Here is a 22,929-nt window from a genome sequence, read left to right on the forward strand (position 1 = left end):
CTGTCTGAGCCAATCAAAGGGCTCACCTGCTTTGCTGCCCTCTCCTCAGAGACTGCTGCACTGCCTGGTGTCCAACGTCTAAACTGTTGTGTCATCATTTTTGTCAAATTGTTTCGTAGTTTCAAGTAGAAAAGCACATGTAGTCCCTGTTCCTCTATCTTAATTGAAAGTAAAAATTCCCAATAATGCCACTTTTAATCCTCTTTTGTCCAATATGCTCAGCATGAAGGGAAGTTCCAACCAGATAAAACATTCTTTTTTTTCTTTCTTTTCAAAGCCACATATAGAAGTTCCCAGGTTAGGGTTCGAATCAGAGGTGTAGCTGACAGCCTGTGCCACAGCAATGCTGGATCCTTAACCCACTGAGCAAGGCAAGGCATTGAACCTGCATCCTCACATTCGCTATGTCAGGTTCTCAACCCACTGAGCCAAATGAGAAGTCTGATAAAACATTCTTGATTTTCACTATGCATATGGTTGCATATCACACCAAGGAATTTTATTCTGGAAGGGCAAGAGTAAAGTGGGCAAACTGCTAGGGTCAGTAGTTGTTTTGCTATTTCTCTGTGGGTCATGCATCCAACTTTATAAGTCTAATGCAATCCAGGACTTACTTCCAACGATAAATTGTTAACATCTATTGTGAGTTTCTTGACCTGACATATCATATTGAGTCATACAAATTCTTTCACATAGAAATCACATGATATATTTCTATAAAAGAGTTTTATAGAAACTGTTTATCACTGAATTTATAAACCATCAGCTTAATTCAATAGCATACAGATGCTTTGAAGAACTACTAATGGAGTTTGGCATATATCCCCTCTCATTACATGGGGTGTCAATCGTGGACAAGAGTGTCTTTTGACAATGACTTTGATGCACTTGTAACCCCAATTTTTAGTCAAGTGAAAATGAACTCCTTTCTAAAGAGACTGTAGTTTCTGCAGAGAGTACGGAAAATCTTAGCCAGTTAAGCTCTTGTCCATTATTCTTTTATATACTACTGGGGATTTAATTGATTAAGTGGACTTAATTGAAGCAGAATAGATTTTCATTCCCGTGAGCTATATTTAGCTATAATCATTAATTTTCCTTTGATCCTTTAAGCTACTGTGCTGTATTTGTGATGTAGTTTTAATCTTATTATGAGAATATGATTTTTCCATAACTATCATTTAAAAATTTATTCCATTGAAATGATTTTATTATATATTGATGTTAACTTTTCAACAAGAGCCAAGGAATATTGCTTCAATCCTACAAAAGAGAATTTGATGCACCTAATGCCAAGAGCAATAAACACCAACACTTCACTGAACATTTACTATATGCCAGGCATGAGATTACAAGTCTGTAAGCTCTTGTTCTGAATATTTATTTTGCAAAACTCACAATTTAAATTAATAAACCCTGCTATGTATATGAGGCCCGCTACCTGAAGATTTCAGTATATGCATATATTTTTTTCTCCATTTCTCAATGTTTGAGTTCCTTGTGTTACTATGCATTGGGTACTCACACTGTTGCAAGTGAGATATGGCCTATAGAGATATATTTGTTTACGCATATATAAATTAATGAGTAAAGTCATGAGGTGCCTACTATTAATTAAATTAATTAAGCCATGCTCTGACAGATGTCAATGCTTGGGTCTGAACATAGGCTGCTGACATCTGTCCCTAAGCCTTTAACCAGAATAGTAATAGCTAATCCTATTGGATACTTACTCTGTGTTAGGCATTCTTCTAAGTGTTTTATAGGTATCGACTCATATACTCTTTACAACAAGACTAGAAGATAAATTCAGTTATTATTCCCTTTTTACAAATGAGGCAGAGTAACTGTCCCAAGCCAGGTGATCGGTCAGTGGCACAGCCCCAACTCAGGCAGTGTCCACTGTCCACACACTCTCCAGCATCATCCTCCCAAGGCTTCCTGCTTCTATTGGCAGATGTACTTTCTGCCCAGGAGCAGCAGTGACTCTCCATTGCTGCTCTATTAGTGAGGTAAAGGATAACCTGTTATCACTATGTCTAAGCCAATTTCATGATAACAGAATTATAAAAACTTAGATATTGTTTAGTCCAGTCTCTTCATTTCACAAGTGGAGACACTGAGGCCCGAGTTGGTCAAAAATTTTGCCCAAGGTTATAAAGATGGATTTCCGATTTTTGTCAAAGCAGGGCATTTGGCAGCGTGCCGAGTTCTCTTGTACAACAAATATTGAATGCTCTTGCTCAGCAAATATTTGTGGGACTGAATTGGAAGCTGAACTCCTTCTTGAGATTAGATTAGTGCAAAGCACCATGGTTAGCAATGCTTTGTAGATCATGTCCATGTGACTGGCTCCTGTGCAAAAGTCCTGGTCTGCTGGAGTCACATTGCCTATGGTTGTACTAATGTTGTAATTTTGCATTGAATTAGGCTGGAGTTGTTTTATGTTTGTGTTACAGCTTTAAATCTCCACCATAGCGGAGAGATGGCTTTTTCAGAACAGCTTCTCTCGGGTTTAACAAATTAGAATCTATTGATTTTCTTTTTAAACAAAGTAAAGGCTATTGCTGTACACTCAAGACAGATATGGGTTGAACTTTATTCCAGTAGGAGAAGTAGTTCAGGAAGGTTGGGCAAAAAAGGCCATTCCAACAACCCAGCAATTTGAAATAACCTTAAAGAATTTGATAGAAAAATTTCATTCATCAGCAAGAATCATTATTGTAATTTTCTCATAAAATAACATGTATTGATCTGAATTTTAGGCTTTTTGTTTGGCTCCTCGATAGAATTTGAAAATGCCTTTACATTTATTTCTGTTAAATCTCAAGCTCTTTAGAAAGATTTTTAAAAATTATTACAGTTGGATTACTTTTCCTAGTTTAATCAGTATTTTTTTTCCAAATCTTCACCTAGCAAATAATAGTTCTCTAGCAGGGATGGACTCATATACAAACTTAAATCAATACAATGTGATTACATTGGTTTATTTTTGTTTTTGGACCTCAGCATTGATAGAAAAGGTGTTAGATTACCTTTAAAAACTGAAATTAGAAAATAGAGGTTTAGAAACTCAAATACTTTAAGCTTTTCTGTCTTCTTATAGTCCATTGTGCCTTTATGGAACATAGTTCATTCTGATAATAGATTTCAGAATAATTTTTAAAGCTGCTGTTTCAACACTTGAAATACATGTCCAGATTTTAGTTATTATATATATTTTTGGATGAATTTAACAAACTGTATTAAAATCTCACTTTACTTAAAGCAATTTTATATTGCCAACAGTTTAAAACTTGAGAATATAATACCTCAATACTAGTGCTCCTTAGAGAAAGAAGGCTTTACAATTCTAGAAGTAACATTTCTTTTCCCACTGTTTCTGCAAAGATTTAAGTTTGCTTGATTTTTCTTTTAAAGAATGATAAATTATTTTAAGCTATCTTTTTATGTGAAAAACTATTTTTTACAGTAAAGTTTTAAATCCATTTGCCTAGATTCAAACATACTATTTTTTAATAGTAAAGTTTTTGTTTGCCTAGATTTGAAAATTTTACATATATATAATTCCTGATATTTCTTTTAAAACATACTGATAAGACCTACCAATACATGATAAAAAACATATCAATACATGGTTAAAGTGATTCAGTAACTTATCAGCACAAAAACACTAAAAACAATCTTTGTTTTTCTTTTTCTTTTAAAATTTAACTTGGAATCCCTGCCTATATACTCCTATGCATATGGACCCATAAAAATCTATTGTTTAACCCCAAATTCCAAATCCATCCCACTTCCTCCCCCTCTCCCTTGGCAACCACAAGTCTATTCTCCATGTCCATGATTTTCTTTTCTGTGGAAAGGTTCATTTGTGCCATATATTAGATTCCAGATATGTGATATCATATGGTATTTGTCTTTTTCTTTCTGACTTACTTCAATTAGTATGAGAGTCTCTAGTTCCATCCATGTTGCCACAAATGGCAATAGTTTATTTTTTTATGGCTGAGTAATATTCCGTTGTGTATATATACCACATCTTAATCCAATCATCTATTGATGGACATTTAGGTTGTATCTATGTCTTGGCTATTGTGAATACTGCTGCAATGAACATGCGGGCGCATGTGTCTTTTTCAAGGAAAGTTTTACCTGGATATATGCTCAAGAGTGGGATTGCTGGGTCATATGGTAGTTCTATATTTAGTTTTCTAAGGTACCTCCATACTGTATTTCATAGTGGTTGTACCAATTTACATTCCCACCAACAGTGCAGGAGGGTTCCCTTTTCTCCACACCCCCTCCAGCACTTGTTATTTGTGGACTTATTAATGAGGGCCATTCTGACCAGTGTGAGGTGGTATCTCATGGGAGTTTTGATCTTCATTTCTCTGATAATCAGTGATGTTGAGCATCTTTTCATGTGCCTAATGGCCATCTATATTTCTTCTTTGGAGTAATGTTTATTCAGGTCTTTTGCCCATTTTTCAATTGGGTTGTTGGCTTTTTTGCTCTTGAGTTTTAGAAGTTGTTTGTATATTTTAGAGATTAAGCCTTTGTTGCTTGCATCATTTGAAACTATTTTCTCCCATTTTGTAAGTTGTCTTTTTTTTTTTTTTTTATGGTTTCCTTTGCTGTGCAAAAGCTTGTCAGTTTGATTAGGTCCTACTGGTTTATTTTTGCTTTTATTTCTGTTGCTTTGGGAGACTGACCTGAGAAAACATTTGTAAGGTTGATATCAGAGAATTTTTTGCCTACATTCTCTTCTAGGAGTTTGATGGTGTCTTGTCTTACATTTAAGTCTTTAAGCCGTTTGGAGTTTATTTTTGTGTATGGTGTGAGGGAGTGTCCCAGTTTCACTATTGCCTTTGCAATGGATAAGCAATGAGATTCTGCTGTACAGCACTGGGAACTATGTCTAGTCACTTATGATGGAGCATGATAACGTGAGAAAAAAGAATGTATACGTGTATGTGTAACTGGGTCACCTTGCTGGACAGTAGAAAATTGACAGAACACGGTAAACCAGCTATAATGGAAAAAAAATAAAGCCATTAATTAAAAAAATGAATCTATTGTTTATTCAACCTATGATTCATTCAGATTGTTTTTGAAAAGTTCTCTGCTAAATTACAGTCAAGACATACTTTTGTTAAATTTGATACACAAGATAAAATAAATATTACCCACTTCCCCCCCACCCCCCGCCATTCCTCCAGAGTTCTCCGTTATCTGGGAAGGTAGATTATTCATCTTCTAACAGCAAACAATGGTGAGTAAAAACATAAATGAAAACCCTTTTATCAAATGGTTACTAACAATGACCTTTTGTTCAGCACCACACATTTATAATAAAACACGCACTGGGAGGAAATGCTTATCCACTGAACAAAACCAGGATTAACATCAGCCAAAAATAACACCACGGACTGAAGAATAACTTCTTAAGGGTATATAACTAACAAACTGTGCAAACTTAAAACTCTTTCTTGAAGATGAGCCTGTCACTGCTCAATCTCCACCAACAAGCTACTAAGCAAAGATAACTGTTCTGCTGTGTCAGATTTTAAGATGTTTATTTAACTGATGACTGATAGTTTCAAGTTTCAACAAGTTCACTAATTTTACAAATATAACGTGATTTTTTTTTTTTTTTTTGTCTTTTTGCTATTTCTTCGGCCGCTCTCGTGGCATATGGAGATTCCCAGATTAGGGGTCTAATTGGAGCTGTAGCCACCGGCCTACACCAGAGCCACAGCAACGCAGGATCCGAGCCGCGTCTGCAACCTACACCACAGCTCACGGCAGCGCCGGATCGTTAACCCACTGACCAAGGGCAGGGACCGAACCCACAACCTCATGGTTCCTAGTCGGATTCGTTAACCACTGCGCCACGACGGGAACTCCTAACTTTACAAATATAAAAACAAACCCCAAATTATCATTTTGGAGAAGTAAGAATGAAATATACAATTGTCATTTTATGTCCCCCCCAAATGAAGTTTAAAGATGATATCTGGCTTAAGGACAAAATAAAACAAAACAAAAAACCACTAGTTAAATTAACAACTCACTACACTGTTAATAGAACTATTAGTGTGATCAATGATCTTGATATACTTAGAATTTAATTCCCAACATTCAAATTCAGTGATAACATAAAAAATTAAAATGCAAAAAAGTTCCACTTCTCTCAGTTTTTAAAAGTTTTAAAAATGATTTTATTACTTCAAAGCTAGAAAAGAAAATAAACAAGTGGGACTATATCAAACTAAAAAAATTCTTCACAGCAAAGAAAACCATCAAGAAAATGAAAAGGCAACCTACTAAATGGGAGAAAATATTTGCACATCATATACCCAAGAAGGGGTTAATATCCAAAGTATATAAAGAACTTACACAACTCAATAGCAAAAAACCTCAAATAGTCTGATTAAAAAATGGTTAGGAGATCTGCATAAACATTTTTTTCCAAAGAAGACATACAGATGGTCAACAGGAATATGAAAATGTGCCCAATATCACTGGTCATCAGGGAAATGAAAATCAGGACCACAATGAAATCTCACCTCACAGCAGTAGAATGGCCAATATCAAAAAGACAAGAAATAGCAAACGTTGGCAGGGATATTGAGACAAGGGGACACTTGTGCATCTCCAGCTGAACTGTAAATTGATATAGCCACTATAGAAAACAAAAAATTAAAAATAGAACTACAATATGACCTGGCGAGTTCTACTTATGGGCATTTATAAAACAAACAAACAAAAAAACCAACCTAAAAACATTACATCAAAAGTTATATGTACCCTGTGTTCATTGCAGCAGTATTTATATTAACCAATGAAACAACATACATGTCCACTGATGCATGAATGGATAAAAAAGGTCACGGATAGGTAGATGCACCCTGTAGAATATTGCTCAGTCTTAAAAAACCAAGGACATCTTGCCATTTACAACAACACAGATTTTGAGGGCATTATGCTAAGTGAAATAAGCCAAACAGAAAAAAGTAAATACTGTATGATCTCACTTATATGTGGATCTAAAAACAAAACAAAAATAACAACAACAGCCCTCCTCTGCCCCCCCCACAACCCCGGCACCAAAACAAGCTCATAGATTCAGAGAACAGACTGATGGTTGCCAGAGGTGGGTGAAAAAGGTGAAGGCAGTCAAAAGGTACAAACCTACAGTTATAAAATGTATGTCTGGAGGATATAGCATACAGCATGGTGACCATAGTTCATAATACTCTATTATATATTTGAAAGTTGCTAAGAGGATAGGTCGCTCAATACAAGAAATCCTATAATGATGTATGGTGATAGATGTTAACTAGATTTATGGTGATCATTTTGCAATACTTACAAATATTGAATCATTATGGTGCACAACTGAAACATATAGCATATGTTACATGTTAATTATACCTCAATAAAAAATTAATCTAGAAGAAGTATTTGAAAAGAAGGCATCTGTGTGTTTAATGGTTTTAAAATTTCAGCTGTAAAGATGATAAATATTATGGATAATACTTTAATTTTAGCATGCATTTTTCCTTTGTTTCCCTAAAATTGATCGAGCTGAGGTTTATCATTAAAAGTATGCCTTTGCACAGATGTGAACACGGATTACTAGATTCATGGGCCAAAATGACACAGACAATGTGACATTCACCTCTCAGTGGCACGAGAGTGTCTAACAGCAATAAGGGTTTATGTGTACAAATGTTTTCTCGATGTCAGACACATCCCTAAGTACTCCTCATAGATTATCTATAATATAGATACTATTATTACTCCATTTTACAGATGAGAAAACTAAGGCACTAAGAAGTCCTTACCTAAAGTGGGGGGATAGAGTTTGAACCCAGTTACTTTCATATTCTTAACCATCATAGTAAGCTGTTTGCTCTTTTCTCCCTCCAATAGATTGTTAGTTCTTTTATGTTAGGAATACTATATAGTATTTCTAACATGTTTTTCAAACCACCTGTCCCAGAACTAGTGCATAGTAGATGTGCAATACAATTTGTTTGATTGATATTAAGATCATTGAGATTCATAAGCAAAAACCTAGTTCAAAGACATTTGTCCCTGTACCACAAATGGATCTTTACTCTGGGATTGACAACAGCTAAAGAGAACTGAGTCTCATCTGTGTGGTAAAATTGTCATCTCATACCTGTATTTATCCTTCTAGTCTCTCTGGAGTGCTTTTTATAAATTCATTGGAAAAGATGCAAAGCAATGCAGTTTCCAAAGGAAGACAGGAGGAGCCAGCTCTAAACTGTCATTTCAAGTGAGGAGAGAAAGAGGTTCTAAACAGCTGTCCAGATGCTGAAGGACTACAGGTAGACAACAGGTAGGAGAGGCATACTTATAGATGCAGAGGCAATTCCTAGAAACTTCCTCTATAAGCAGCTCCTGTGGAGTTCTACCTTTACATCAAAAAAGTGATGATGCTTTCCATAATCCCTATTGTGGTTGGGATCCATTGGCAGAGGCGGTGAAGGAAAGTGATGCTCATACAAACAGATATTTAGAATTACCAACATCAAACTGGCTGGAGAAAACTGTTTCTAGGACTCTACCCATAGCCATGTCTGCAACATACAACTGGGGAAAACACCAATACCAAGTCTCTCATATCTATTTAGATAATCAAGTAATAGTGTCAGACTTGAGTGTCCAGAGGCTTCTCTACCTTTTTTTTTTTTAATTAAGTTTTTTTTGCTTTTTATGGCCACACCCCGTGGCATATGGAGGTTCCCAGGCTAGGGGTCTAATCGCAGCTGTAGCCACCAGCCTACACCACAGCCACAGCAATGCAGGATCTGAGCCACATCTATGACTTACACCACAGCTCAAGGCAATGCCAGATCCTTAACCCACTGAGTGAGACCAGGGATCGAATCTGCAACCTCATGGTTCCTAGTTGGATTCTTTTCCTCTGAGCCACAGTGGGAACTCCTTTACCATTTTAATATGAGTAACTATTAATAAGTGTGGGGAGGGTAGATGATGTTGGGCTTCCAATATGTTTACAGAATGAATCTGACTGTGATTATACCTTCAGCCTTATAAATAGCTGGCATCTCTGGATGACATGGGTGACCAAGGAGTCTCTAGGGAAATAACTCATTTTCAAGGAAGAGAGACTCAAGACAAACAGCCTCAGAGGCTGTCCTAGAAGGGAAAGATGACCAGCTCAATGTCCTTCATTCAGATCCTTAACGGACCTAGCCCGATTGATGTTCCTGCCACAAGGGGAGAAAGAATACATTGAAAGGGTCACTAAAACCTCTGCAGGACAGTGAAAACCAAGACAGCACTGATCCGTAGCCCATCCAGCTTTTAGAGGTGGCATCAGCAGGAGAAAAGGTAGGAAGAATATATACCTTCCATTGTGGAATGATAGAGGTTGGGAAGGACACTGGCTGAAGCCGCAGCATGGGCCAGAAAAGAACTTATTATATGCCATGGTCATCAAATCCAGATGTTGTTGGTGAATTCAGTAGAGGAACAAATAACTTCACAGAAGTGCTATAGAATCCTTGGCAGCTTTGAAACATCTGCAAGGGAACAGAGGTTGCCTCAGCAACAGACATCGCTGCAGGAAACAAGAGAAGGGGAAAAGGAAAAAACAAAAACAAAAAACATGTGACAGTGAGAGAATAGTACTTCTGAGCACAAGTACACATACTTGGGAGATGCCCAGAACTAGTCAGAAGTTGACTATCGAGGGAGAGCTCAAGCTCCTGACATCGGTAGTGAGGCAAATCAAAGACAGGGCTCTTAGAACTGAAGAGACGTGGGCTCTATACATGCCTGCACACACAAGATTTGATCAGTGTTTAAAATATTCGATTGTTCTCTGATCCTTGGATTTTCATTAGCGGGTGCGGCCCAGCAAAGAACAACCTACTGCATTTCTCATTAAACTCAAGTGAACTGGGGGGGAGGGGAGGGTATTTCCTATTTGTTTCTCAAGAAAACTGTAACAATTCCATTACCCAATCAAGTTTACTTTGAACCTTATATTTTAAATATTTCAGCCATCTATCACTAGATAACAAACCACCCCAAAACTTATTGTCTTAAGAGAACAATATGAATTATATTTCATGATTCTGCTCATTGACTAGGCTCAGTCGAGTGATTCTTCTGCTCCTCACAGTGCTGGCTGGGTGACTCATGTGACCACATTTCACTGGTGGCTCAGCTGAGGCTGGAACATCCAAGAGGGCCCGCTCACAATGTGCACCTGTTTCTTGGGGAGCTTTGCATTATTTTCCATTTGGCCTCTCATCCTGCAGGGACTTCATGTCCATTCTGCTTCCTCTGTAGGATAACCCAGACTTCCTTACGTGGTCACTGGTTTCCAAGATGTCAAAATCAAGAGCTGCTCTGCATAGTAAGGACTAGGCCTGGAAGTCACTCACGTTCCTTTGACAACATCTGATTAGCCCAGGGAAGTCAGGGGCCACCTCCGTTTCAAAGTGAGTCTGATGAGAAGCGGGAAAATGTCTCTTGCACAGGGGTGTGCAGGATGGGAGGGACCGATCAACCTTTAGAACAATCTGACACCGAACAAAAAATTCGTGCGACACATTTGAATTGTCGCTCAATATGATGTGTGACCGTTTTGCTATGGAAAACAGAATGATGGATGATTCAGTCAGATGAGCGTCTGCTTTCCATTGAGACTCTTCGTTTTATTATGTAAATCTACTGAAACACAAAAGATGCTCCATGAGGCTTTGGATGGATGTTTACTCTGAAGAAAGCAGAGAGCTCACTGAAGACCTTTCAAGACACTCATGTCTCATTCTAGCGTCGAAGTACTGATAGGCCGCAAATCCCCTGCTGCCTCAAGAGGAAAGCGGAGGTCTGGCTAACAGTTTTATTACCTTAACATAGTTTAGTGTTCATTTTCTCTAACGGAAGTCATTCAATAATGAATATACCAATTCATATCGCTGGGAAAATTTAGAAAATGAGAGAGAAAAATCAAATTCAACAAATGAAATTCACTTTCCATGAATAACTGTGGGTTAGAATTGGGCTTTTGATGTGTGTTTTGTTTGTTGGCTGCCCACAGTCCAGATCTGTTCCTATACAAGAGAACTTATTATACAACAAGTGTAAATTTTGGTGGGAGGTAGAACCCAGATGTCTACTTGGCAGCTCATAGAGGATACATATCATCTCCCCTGGCCCATGATAGCTAGCTTGTTGGCACATGACCTTGGAGGCTCCAGCTTGCTGACTGACCTTCCAGGAATAGAAGAGATGTGCAATGGTAAGGACAGTTGGAGACTGCTGGAGAGAGAGAGAAGACAGAGTGAAGACATCCTGGGGCAACAGTGTCTAGTTCTCTGCCTGGGTGTTGTGCTACCCAGCCTTCTTGGATTCCTAATCCTCTACTTAGCCTACCAATCTCATTTCTATAAGGTATTTCTCTGCTTAAATTATTTCGAACCAGGTAAAATTGTAGCTTTACAACTACAGACCCTGACTTTATAAGAGGTGGGAAGATTATTTTATAAATATTTACTGAATGTCTAATAGTGAATCAGTGCCTGTATATACAACATTCTTTTCTTTGTCTTTTTTCTTTTTTTCTTTCTTTCTTCCCTTCCTTCCTTTCTTTCCTTCTTTCTCTTTTTTAAATGATTATTTCCCCAATACAATTTTTTTTTTCTACTGTACAGCATGGTGACCCGGTTACACATACATGTATACATTCTTTTTTCTCCCACTATCATGCTCCGTCATAAGTGACTAGACAGAGTTCTCAGTGCTACACAGCAGGATCTCATTGCTAATCCATTCCAAAGGAAATAGTTTGCATCTATTAACTCCAATCCACCCTGCTCCCTCCCCCTTCCCCTTGGCAACCACAAATCTATTCTCCAAATCCATGATTTTCTTTTCTGTGGAAAGGTTCCTTTGCGCCAAGTATTAGATTCCAGGTATAAGTGATATCATATGGTGTTTGTCTTTCTCTTTCTGACATACTTCACTCAGGATGAGAGTCGAATAGTCTCATCCTCCTAGAGTTTCCAGTCTAGTGAGGGATCGTGGAGTGAAACAGGAAGATGACAAGCACAAATCCAAGCAGACACGTAGCATGTATGTTATAGACCTCGGAGTGCTAAGGAGAAAAATGAAGCAGGGATGGGCATGGATTGCTGGGGAAGGGTGTCCAGCCGAAGGAGATTTCGTAATTCTAAATACGGTCATTATGGAATCCTCATTGAGAAGACAGCATTTAGCCCAAGGAGATAACTAAAAGCCTGGGGCAGGAGTGTGCCTGGTGGTTCTCTTTACGCAGAAGGAAGCCATGGTGGCTGGAGTGGCAGGAGAGACAGTACCTGCGGGCAGAGAAGGAATCTGCTGAAAGCAAAGGAGGACCTTGAAGCCATTGTCAGATCTTCGGCTTTGATCCTGAGTGAGCTGGAGAGGCCCTGCCGCAGAGGCACATGCTGATATAATTCAGCTTTAAAGGGAGAGCTCAGGCTGCTATTTTGAGATTAGACTGAGAAGGGGAGGTTTGTGCTGGTGCGAGGGGAAGCTGGAGACCAATTAATTATCTCAGTAATTTTAGTTAACAGATGACAGCGGCTGAGCTACAAACAGTGAACACCATTTGTTTATGTTTCCACTCTAGCTGCTTTCAGTGTGAATACGAGTTTAAAAGAGTAACATAGCTGGCCTAGCATTTTTCACATTGTTAGAAAGCTCTACTTCCTAATGAAGAATACAGCATAGTAATAAATTTTGCTATTTGCCTCTCGGTTTTGTTTTTCAGGCTCCCAGACACGCTGCCACCCTCTACGGCTGGTTAGTGCAGGAGGCAGCTGCCTATGGGGCATTATTCTGGCTCGCTAAGAATAAGGGATTCTGGCTGAAGTTTCCATACCAAAGAATTTCCTACTCTGTGTGAAGGCCTCGCAAATGCATTACTTCCTACATGTGCATGATGTAAAAATTTAACTTTGAAATGCCATTAACACATTAGTTTATATTTACCAAGAAAGCATAAGAGAGAAGGTTTAGGAAGAAAAATTCCCAGAGGAGAAATTCTATGCCGTAAAGGATATGTCTGGAGCAAGAAAAAGAGGCCCAGGATTCAGGCGAATAAGGACAGTGGCCCCTTAGCTGGGAGAGCAACGAGACCGTGAAACTGGTAAGAGATGGTTGCATTTTTCAAAATTATATCCAGAAAAGGGCCCACTAGTAGACACACAAACAAACAGGTTCTAACTGCTCGGGGCCTCATATAATTTGTCAAATGAAACCCCTTTTAAAAGTCAAGCAGTATTTAAGAAGAAGAATACAGCATGCTCTGCCTTTTGTTCTTCATCTCTCTTCCATTTTAGAGGGATTTTGTGAGTTTTCTAAATGGAAGGACTTGAACGCATTTGCTAGAGTTGGCTTTTTAAATCTTTGTCAAGTATTTTTTGGAAACTCCATGACTTTTAAGAATTTCCACCAAGCACTCCATCTTCCCCAGAGCACTCTCTTCTGGTCCTCAATCCTCTAGTTTCTCACAAGTGACTTGCCATTTCCAAAAAAAAAAAAAAAAAAAAAAAAAAATTCAAAGCTCAGTTTCTATTTGTTACTCAATATTTAATTATAATTGAGGATATATATGCCCAGCCCTTTGACTCTACTTCGAAACATCTCAATGTTCTCATTTTTTAAAATGTCATGCAACAAATAAACATGCCTTTTGTGCTCAACTCTTCGCTTCTTAAAATACTTGCTGTGATCCCAGAACAAAGACACACCTGTCTATACCCTCCCTGCCAGTTTCAAATACTCAGCTGGCAAATATTTGCAGTTCCGCAGAAGCAGGGGCATGTGATACAATGGCAGAAAGTGAATGAGAATTAGTGGTGCACTGATCCTCCAGGCACAGGCTCACAGACTCAAACCCTGGCTTTTGTACTTCAGAGGTTTGGAGTCCGGGACAAGTCTTTTCATCGTTCTGAGCCTCGGTTTTCTCATCTCTCAAATGGGGGACAATGCGTCCCTGGCAGGATGATTATAAACACCCCAAGAGGTCATGTTGCAAGGGTCTGGCAGAGTGTTGTTCAGTTAGGATGCCTGTGACTGCCAGAGACACACCCTCCACGCCAAAGGATTTTGCTGGAAGAGATTAATTTTTCAAAAAGCACAGAAGTAGGGCTTCCCGGGGTGGGTGCACAGGCTCCAAGGTGTCAAAGATCTAGGGCAGTTTCTCTGTGGTTCTTGTGGCTGCAGGAGCTCCAGATAGCATGTCTTTCTATGACGATGTCCAAAGCAAAAAGGTGGCCATTTATCTTTGCATCTCTCTCATCCGTGAAAATTCTTCCTCAAGTGCCCAGTAACATCCCTTAGCCTGCACTGACTCACATGCCTGTGTCTGAGCGGCAAGAAAAGCTGGGAGAAGTGAGTATTCAGCCTTTTATTTCCCTGTACGAGAAGGACTCTGCAGCAAGAGAAGAACTGGGAAGGCCACGGCGGATGGGTGGAAAGGCAACGATGTCCGCCTTGAGTGCTTGGCTCTGTAAGCCCTTATCAATGTCAATTTCTCTCTCACTTTGTTTGAAAGCTCAGCACAGCAGGTGCTGGCAGATCCTTCCAGACCCTCCACCTGCTGTGAATGTCCCAGCCAGTGTGCTAGCTCACACCCCCTTTCACATCAAATTTCCTCCTGACTCACCACCTAGACTTCTACGTCAGAAATAAAACTAAGCTGCCCATTGGAAAAACAAAAATAGCAACAACAACAACAAAGAAGAAAGCAAACTTCCTTTTCTTGTCCAGCACATGCTGTGGTAAGACAAAGGAACAGACATGAAAGAAGAGCTGGGGTTCCGCCCTTTCTTGTCTTGAAATTCCAGTGAAAGCACATGGCTATCTGGATATTTTTCCCAGAGGGAGTTACCTTTTCTATGTGATGTGTTGTTCCTGCTTGTGCAGGCCATATCTCTTTGCTCGATCTAGTCCACATGGAAAATGATTTGTTGTTGTTGTTGTTAAAAAAATGGCTATTAAATATTTTCAATAAAGCCCTTTCCCAGTTGCCTCAGTGGCAGGGAAGGACAGTGGAGAACAGCGATCTGGAAGAAAGAACCGGGAACCAGGGAGGCTTGGGGGCTGATCCTGAAGTAGGCTAGAGCCAGTGGCTGTATTTAGAAAACAAAGTAGTTACTATTTTGCAAAGGGCATAGGAAGAAAGCAAGGCTCTCATTAAAATTAACTGATGAAGATGCAGGTCTTAGAAGCTATACTTAGAAAAAGTATAGAGACACATTTAGAATTAAAATCAGAAAATAAAATGGGGACACCCCAACACAGACAGCATGGGCGAATGTGTTATGGGACAGTGAAAAGGTAACACAGACCAGACTTGGGACAGAGATGCTTATCTTGATTGTAATACTTCAGGATTCTTACTGATTTTTGAGTGAGAAAAACTGGAGTTTACTCACAGGACCAACTGTAATGCCACTATAGTTAATTACATGTGAATCAACAGAGAAAAAAATGTAAATAATATAAATATAACTGTGTGTGTGTGTGTGTAAGGTATGTGTGTAACTATATCTGTGTGTATTTGTATGTGTATGTGTGTTATTTAAAATGAATCTTTTAGCCACTGCAATACCTGCATTGGATTGAAATTGCTTGACTCTAACAGTCAAGTTTCTGAAGAACAAAGTGGGAAAGACAAGAGTGATTTAGGATTGTTTTTGTTTTGTTTTGTTTTTGACCAGCCTAAGTTCTGTTTGGTGTACTCTTTATTATAATAACTGGGATTATTTATAGTGTTAAGAGAAGATACAGTATTGGTTTTTAGAATTGAGAGACTTGGATCTATTGGTGGGAAGGAAAAATTCCACCTTATTTGATGATTATTTTCAGGGCACTTTCTGCATTTAGTTGGTTCCTCCAAATGTATTACCAACAACTTGGGTTAGAAACTGTTTCTTATTTATTATCTTTTTTTAAAAATCTTTTTAGGGCTGCATCCGCAGCATATGCAGGTTCCCAGGCTAGGGGTAGAATTGGAGCTGTAACCACAGGCCTATGCCACAGCCACAGACATGCTAAATCCAAGCCATGTCTGTGACCTACACCACAGCTTATGGCAACACCAGATCCTTAACCCACTGAGCAAGGCCAGGGATAGGACCTGTGTCCTCATGGATGCTAGTCAGATTTGCTTCCACTGAGCCACAACAGGAACTCCCTTATTTATTATTTTAATTCTGTATAGTGTATCTCTTATAATGGGTTGCACACAAGATCTGATTAATACCTTTTGGGGCTGCTCATTATTGTTCTAGTACGGTTCTTAACTCATTCTTACTCTTCAGCACATTCAAGTTATAGTAAATAACTATGCTTATTTCTATCAGTTTTATTAATGTACTGTGTTGATTTGGACATTATAACTTTACTTCATTGCTATATGCCCTATGGATGTTCAATGCAGTGAAAAATGTACTAATTGACTTGTCCATCAATTACATGGTTTAAAAACCCACACGGAACAACTTTGGGCATGCAGTGACCGTTTAAGAAATAAAACCAATGGCCATCATTGCTGGAATGCTAGATATGGTGTCTAAACATAGACAGAAAATGAAATGTTCAGGATTCTTGCAAGTCATCTCCTACCTCTTTCGTGTATATGTATGCATGTATGTGCACGTGTGTGTGTCCTTATGTGTCCAGATTTGTGTTCCCCTGCAGTGAACCTAAGTTTTCCTGAAGAGAAGGTGTATATGAGCTGGACATGCACACATCAGTTTAGTACCAGACTGCAGCCTGGAATGCTGCTGGTGCCCATCTTAACCTGGAGGAGATGGCGTGCTTGGAATTGTCCTTTCTCGTTCATCCTCTAGGACAGCTGATGGTTTGGTGCCGTGTGTACCACAACCGTGTGATGAGAGACACAATTTAAAGGCTTGATTAGCCCTATGTAAAACAAGGAAGATCCCTGTTAAAACCTTTATAAACATGTCCATCCACTCAGCAACCAGAGTTCAGAGTCAACGACTAGAAGGAGTATAGAAACGTGGAGATCCTTGTGTGTTTACTCTTTGACCATGTACTTTCAAATACAATGGTGGGAGAAGGTTGGGTCCAATTTTTCCCATAGATGCTCCTCAGGGAATGCATTTGCACAGAACAAAGTCATCTTTTTTATGACTCAACAGAAATAGAATCTGTCGTATTATTTTAGCTTAAATGTGATTAGGTGGGAACATTCCTTTGTTATTTGCTTCCTGTACTCTAAAGGTGGTGTTTAATGTACTCTTGCTTCACTTGGATTTTTCTCTAACAAATGGGAATGATTAATTCCTCTTGCACAAAAATTGAAATTTTCGTCCCCCTCTCTTAAAAGACAGATCTCTCTTTTTATGAATAAATGAACATATTTCATTTCCAAGAACTATAAGTACTTGGATATGCTCCTTGTCATCAAAATATCCTTATCATGTATCTTGGGCAGGCATTAGAAAGCATTCAGTCCTTTTCTAAAGAGAGGAACTATGAGCAGTACAATGAATTGTTAAGCACTTTATAGGTATTTCTAAACACATGAATGGGGGTTAATTACATGCTGAGATGCCCCAATATGGCTTCTGGAAAGCGTGTAACATGAATAAGAGTGAGAAGCACTCTCTTTAACCAAGGATATGCCTGGAAGCTCAAACCAGAAGCTGGCTTTTAGCAAAAATGAAGAATCATCAAGATTTGTGTTTAGCTCTTCTGCCTTTGCTATTTTATAGTATTTTACTCCTTCAGTTACTCCTTATTCAGGGGTTGCATTTTTCCTACACGTCATAATCTCACTCAGTAGGCCAACTTTAAGTTAATATATTATCTGTTTTGGGGACTATTCTAATGTTAATTCCCCCCCCCCCGTAAGTAAATAAAGAGAGTTGTTAATGACATGACAAGCATGAGACGATGGGCACATATGGTCTCAGTTACTTTTTATTTTTTTTTTTAATTAAAGTGTCAATTTCTGCTGTACAGCACAGTGACTCAGTTGTATGTACATATATATATATATACACACATATATACACTCTTTTTCTCATATTATCTTCTACCATGTTCTAGCCCAAGAGATTGTATATAGTTCCTGTGCTGTACAGTAGGAGGGTCTCAGTTACTCTTGACACCATAAAATTGTGTTCACGTAGTCCACCAAATATAAAGCCTTTGCAAAAAACAATACCCTTTCCTTCCATGCTGCACGTTTATATTGTAATTGTTAATCCTCTCCCTTTCCTGATAATTATTAAAGTGACTTTCAACAAAATGTATATAAGCCCTTACGTATAAACAAAAATGAAAAGCAAGACTAACCGTTATGTTAGGGGAAAGGACTTTTCACAAGGCACTCTAAAGTTAAGATTATATTCTTCCACGGATTGTGAACATAAATGCAAAAGGATAAGAGAGAATAGTAGCATAAGGTTTTAGAAAATATCCATCAGTCTACCGGCCATGAATTTACATTCCACAGTGCACACTGCCAAATCTTAAAGGTCTAATATATATTATTCTCTCCAGAATATAACTTTTCTTTAGCGCATTAAAAAGACCAATAAAGGTATTGTAGGTGACACCAAAATATAACAAGGTACAAGAATTCCCTGAGAGTAAAAGAATAACATCCACTAGAAAAAGAAGAGGATTCTGTCAACACTACTTCTTTAATTTCACAGCCTTGATTTTGTTGTTGTTGTCTGTAAAAACTTTTAAACTATACTTTTAATATTCTGGAAAAAGAATGAAGTGTTCCTGCTTATACATAAGGTTGAGATGAGACTGGATGACCATAGAAATGACTCCTATACTAGAAAATGAATTTATAGATTTCCTCCAAAGAGCATTTATGTTGTTAGAATTGCTTATAGCAGAACTGTTGGAGCTGTCACTTCACAAACATGTGTGTGAATTCAGTAGTCAGAAACTAAACCTCTAATTTTTATTCTTTGTCACCTGGTGATGGTGGTGCCCTAGCCACAGCCAATCAAGCTGCTTAATACCTAAGCATCAGGCATAATTGAGGAAGAGTAAGTGTGCCACAAATAACAAATGCTGGAGAGGGTGTGGAGAAAAGGGACCCTCCTACACTGTTCATGGGAAGGTAAGTTGGTGCAACCACAGGAGAAGACAAAGTGAAGTTTCCTTAGAAAACTAAAAATAGAATTACCCTCTGATCCAGCAATCCCACTCCTGGGCATATATCTGGACAAAACTATGATTCAAAAAGATACTTGCATTCCTATGTTCATAGCAGCACTCTTCCCAATACCCAAGACTTGAAAACAATCTTGATGTTCACCAATAGATGAATGGATTAAGATGTGGTGCAGCAGAAACAAATCCTCCTGGTAACCATTAGGTTGCAGGTTCAATCCCTGGCCTTACTCAGTGGGTTAAGGATCCAGCATTGCTGTGAGCTGTGGTGTAGGTCACAGACAAGGCTTGGACCCCGCATTGCTGTGGCTGTGGCGTAGGCCGGCAGTTGTAGCTCCAATTTAACTCCTAGCCTGGGAACCTCCATATGCCATGGGTGCAGCCCTAAAAAGAAAAAAAAAAAAAAAAGATGTGGTAATATAAACAACGGAATCCTACTCAGCCATAAGAAAGAACAACATAATGCCATGTGCAGCAACATGGATGCAACTACAAGTTATCAGACTAAGCGAAGAAAGAGGAAAAGACAAATACCATATGAAATCATTTCCATGTGGAATATAAAATGTGGCACAAATGTATCTACAAAACAGAAACAGACTCACAGACAAGAGAACAGCCTTGCGGTTGCCAAGGAGAAAGAGAGAGGGAGAGGGATGGAAGGGGAGTTTGGGGTTAGCAGATGCAAACTACTACATTTAGAATGGGTAGGCCAGGAGGTTCTACTGTACAGCACAGGAACTATACCCAATTTTCTGGAATAGATTTTATCTTGTATTATAATGGATTTTTTTTCTTTTCTTTCTTTTTTTTTTTTTTTGGTCTTTTTAGAGCCGCACCTATGGCACATGGAAGTTTCCAGGCTAGGGGAAGAATTGGAGCTACCGGCCCACGCCACAGCCACAGCAACACAGAGCCCAAGCCCATCCATGACCTACACCACAGCTCACAGCAATGCAGTCTTCCCAACCCAGTGAGGAAGGCCAGGAATTGAACCCACACCCTCATGGCTACCAGCGGGGTTCATTACCACTGAGCCACGACGGGAACTCTAGAAAAAATGTTTTTTCTAAGAGTATAAAAAAAATCTTTCATTTTTGTGTGGGCTTCAGAGATTCTTTCTGACTGCTAAATTGGATGCTACCTGATTCATAAATCTTTAAATAAAGCCAATAAGATTTGAACATTTTTTAAAGAATAAGTGTGCTATTCCTTCTTAAAAGGAAATCAATAGATAGCTTCTCGATGGAATGCAATATAAAAATGAAATAATTAACATTGTGTTCAGAGTCAAGCTTGCTAAAAGGCATCAACGACCTTTGGTTTTCAATGGTCCTGCATCTACCCTAGAGACAAAAATTTACATATTTGCCAGGAATAAAGTTTAAAAATAAGAATGATTTATAAAAAATAATGATGAAAGCCAAGATACACAGTGTCAGTTGGTTTAAGCTACTATTTTTCCAGATGTGCTTTGAAGATCACCTTTATTCTCTGTGGTTATTAAACATGCAGATTCCTGGGCCTCACTCCAGACCAACTTTGGAAGACAAAGAATGTGTCTGTGTGTGTATAATTAGATTATACACGTGTTATATTTGTATTTTATATATATATACACACACATTTCATTAACAAGATCTCCAATTAATTTTCATGCACAGTAAATTTTGTCAACCCCTCCTCTAAGGATTTCAGTAAGTTTCATGTGCTTACGGGATATGTGGAACTAATCTGCGGCCTTGGCTGCCCCGAGGATGGGTCCGGCGCTGCACTTTGGGATTGGCTTTTGCTCATGGAAACATTACGAAAGCTCTGAGCTGAGCACCAGCCAACCTGCCCTATTTACATGCTAGATGGGCCAGATCAGGGTTCCACCGGTATGATTACTTAACAATGCTATCTGTGCCTTGGCTAGGAACCACTGACATTATGCTAAGGGTGGAAGCCTTAACAAATTTTACTCTGCAAGCTCTTAATAATACTACAGAAGCTATTTCGAACCTAAATAAGAAACAACAACAAATAAGAAAAGTAGTGCTATAAACCCAAATGGCCTTAGGTATCCCTCCTCTTAGCAAGGAGGTACCTGTGCTATGATAAAATCTGCATGTTGTATCTATACTCCTGACTATTCATAGACTGTATCTGATTCCCGGCTAGATCTCCGGCAGCAGATGCAGAAGCTATGCAACACCGCTGCAGCGTTTGGAGCTGCCCTCTGAGACTTGTCGACCTCCTCCTCCTGGTGGAAACATGTGCTCACCACAGTCATCACGGTGACCTTGGTCCTTTTATTCGCACCCTGTCTAATTAATTGTATTTCTCACTTCATTACGTCCCGATTAAAAGCTATCCACCTTCAAATGGTGATAGAGGTGGTACCCAATGGAATGTACTGAAGCCCTCGCGATTGTTCTACAAGTGGAGACTTAATTGCCTTCCCCCGATGACGTCCCTTTTCAGCAGGATGCAGAGTGGTCATCAGCCCTTTTCCCATGCAGTTGGGGTCTCCAACTATAGAGTGGGGGATGGAGGCAGAATAAACCCAGGTAGTCAGTGTAGGAGCATGGGCTTCAATGCCTTCTTTGATATGACCATTGATGAACATTTGTGGCTTAAGGGCTCCAGGGAGTAACATCCCCATGGGCCTTGTTTACTGTAGGGACTGGACCTATGCCCAGATGGACATTAATCCCTAACCCCTTGTGACTCAGTTTACGGGAAGGAAAGGGCAAAGAAACCATGAGACTTACGGGACATTTCCACCCCTGAAATCCCTATTGGACAAGGACTGATACAGGTAAATGGCAAGGCCAATGGGAGAAAACAACATCTTTCTGGACCCCATGTTGGTAACCGCCCCCCATCTTTAAGGGATTAAAAACCCCTATACTACAATGGGGGGGACACTCCCAGCTGTCCTGAGTGTTGTTTTCCTGTAATAAAAACTTGGCTCGCAAAAAAAAAAAAAAAAAAAAAAATACATTCTTTCTCCTATTAATTTTTTAGTAACACCTAAAATAGATATACATTTTCCATATAGTGACTTTATAAAGATAAACATGTATTACAAGTAAATATACTGTTTTTTTCTGATGTTTCTGCCCTGTTGTACAATCTTGATTTTTTATATCACCAGCGCCACTGGTTTGTAAACTGACCAAAGGTGGAATGGAAGCTGGAGGTGGATGAAGCAAATGCTTAGGAAAAGGCATAACAGTAGAGAATGGTCTAAGGATTTTTTTTTTTAAGTACAAGCCTCAATTCTAGCCCAGACCTTCCACATACAAATCTTACTGAGGTATGGCTTACAGACCTTATGCCTTTATTTTAGGAAAATGTCACAGTTCATCCTGATGCACAGTTTTAGTTAAAACATTTTTATAGAAGGATGGTGGAAACCGAATATTATGATAGGAATTTAGGCCAAAGACAGATCCAGCATTGGACAGATACTCAACAGATTGGATATAAAAGTATCAGTCAAAAAGAAAGAGCTGAGATATAATTTCCAAAACCTACAAATGCTGACTGTCTTGCCATTGAGAAATAGAGAAATTTCCCCTGCTAAGAGTAAGATTGGGTTTAGATTTAAATATAGAAGTGAGCCTTTAGCTACGGGATAAACAGCTGTCCATATAGGATTTCAAGTAGATTTCAGTATTAATCACAGAGCCAAAGAGATAACTGCAA

Source organism: Sus scrofa, chromosome 5 (assembly GCF_054392235.1).
Source record: "Sus scrofa isolate SSC_HxYL_T2T_F1_AM1 chromosome 5, Sscrofa_HxYL_maternal_Yorkshire_Landrace_v2.0, whole genome shotgun sequence".
Classification (NCBI taxonomy): domain Eukaryota; kingdom Metazoa; phylum Chordata; class Mammalia; order Artiodactyla; family Suidae; genus Sus; species Sus scrofa.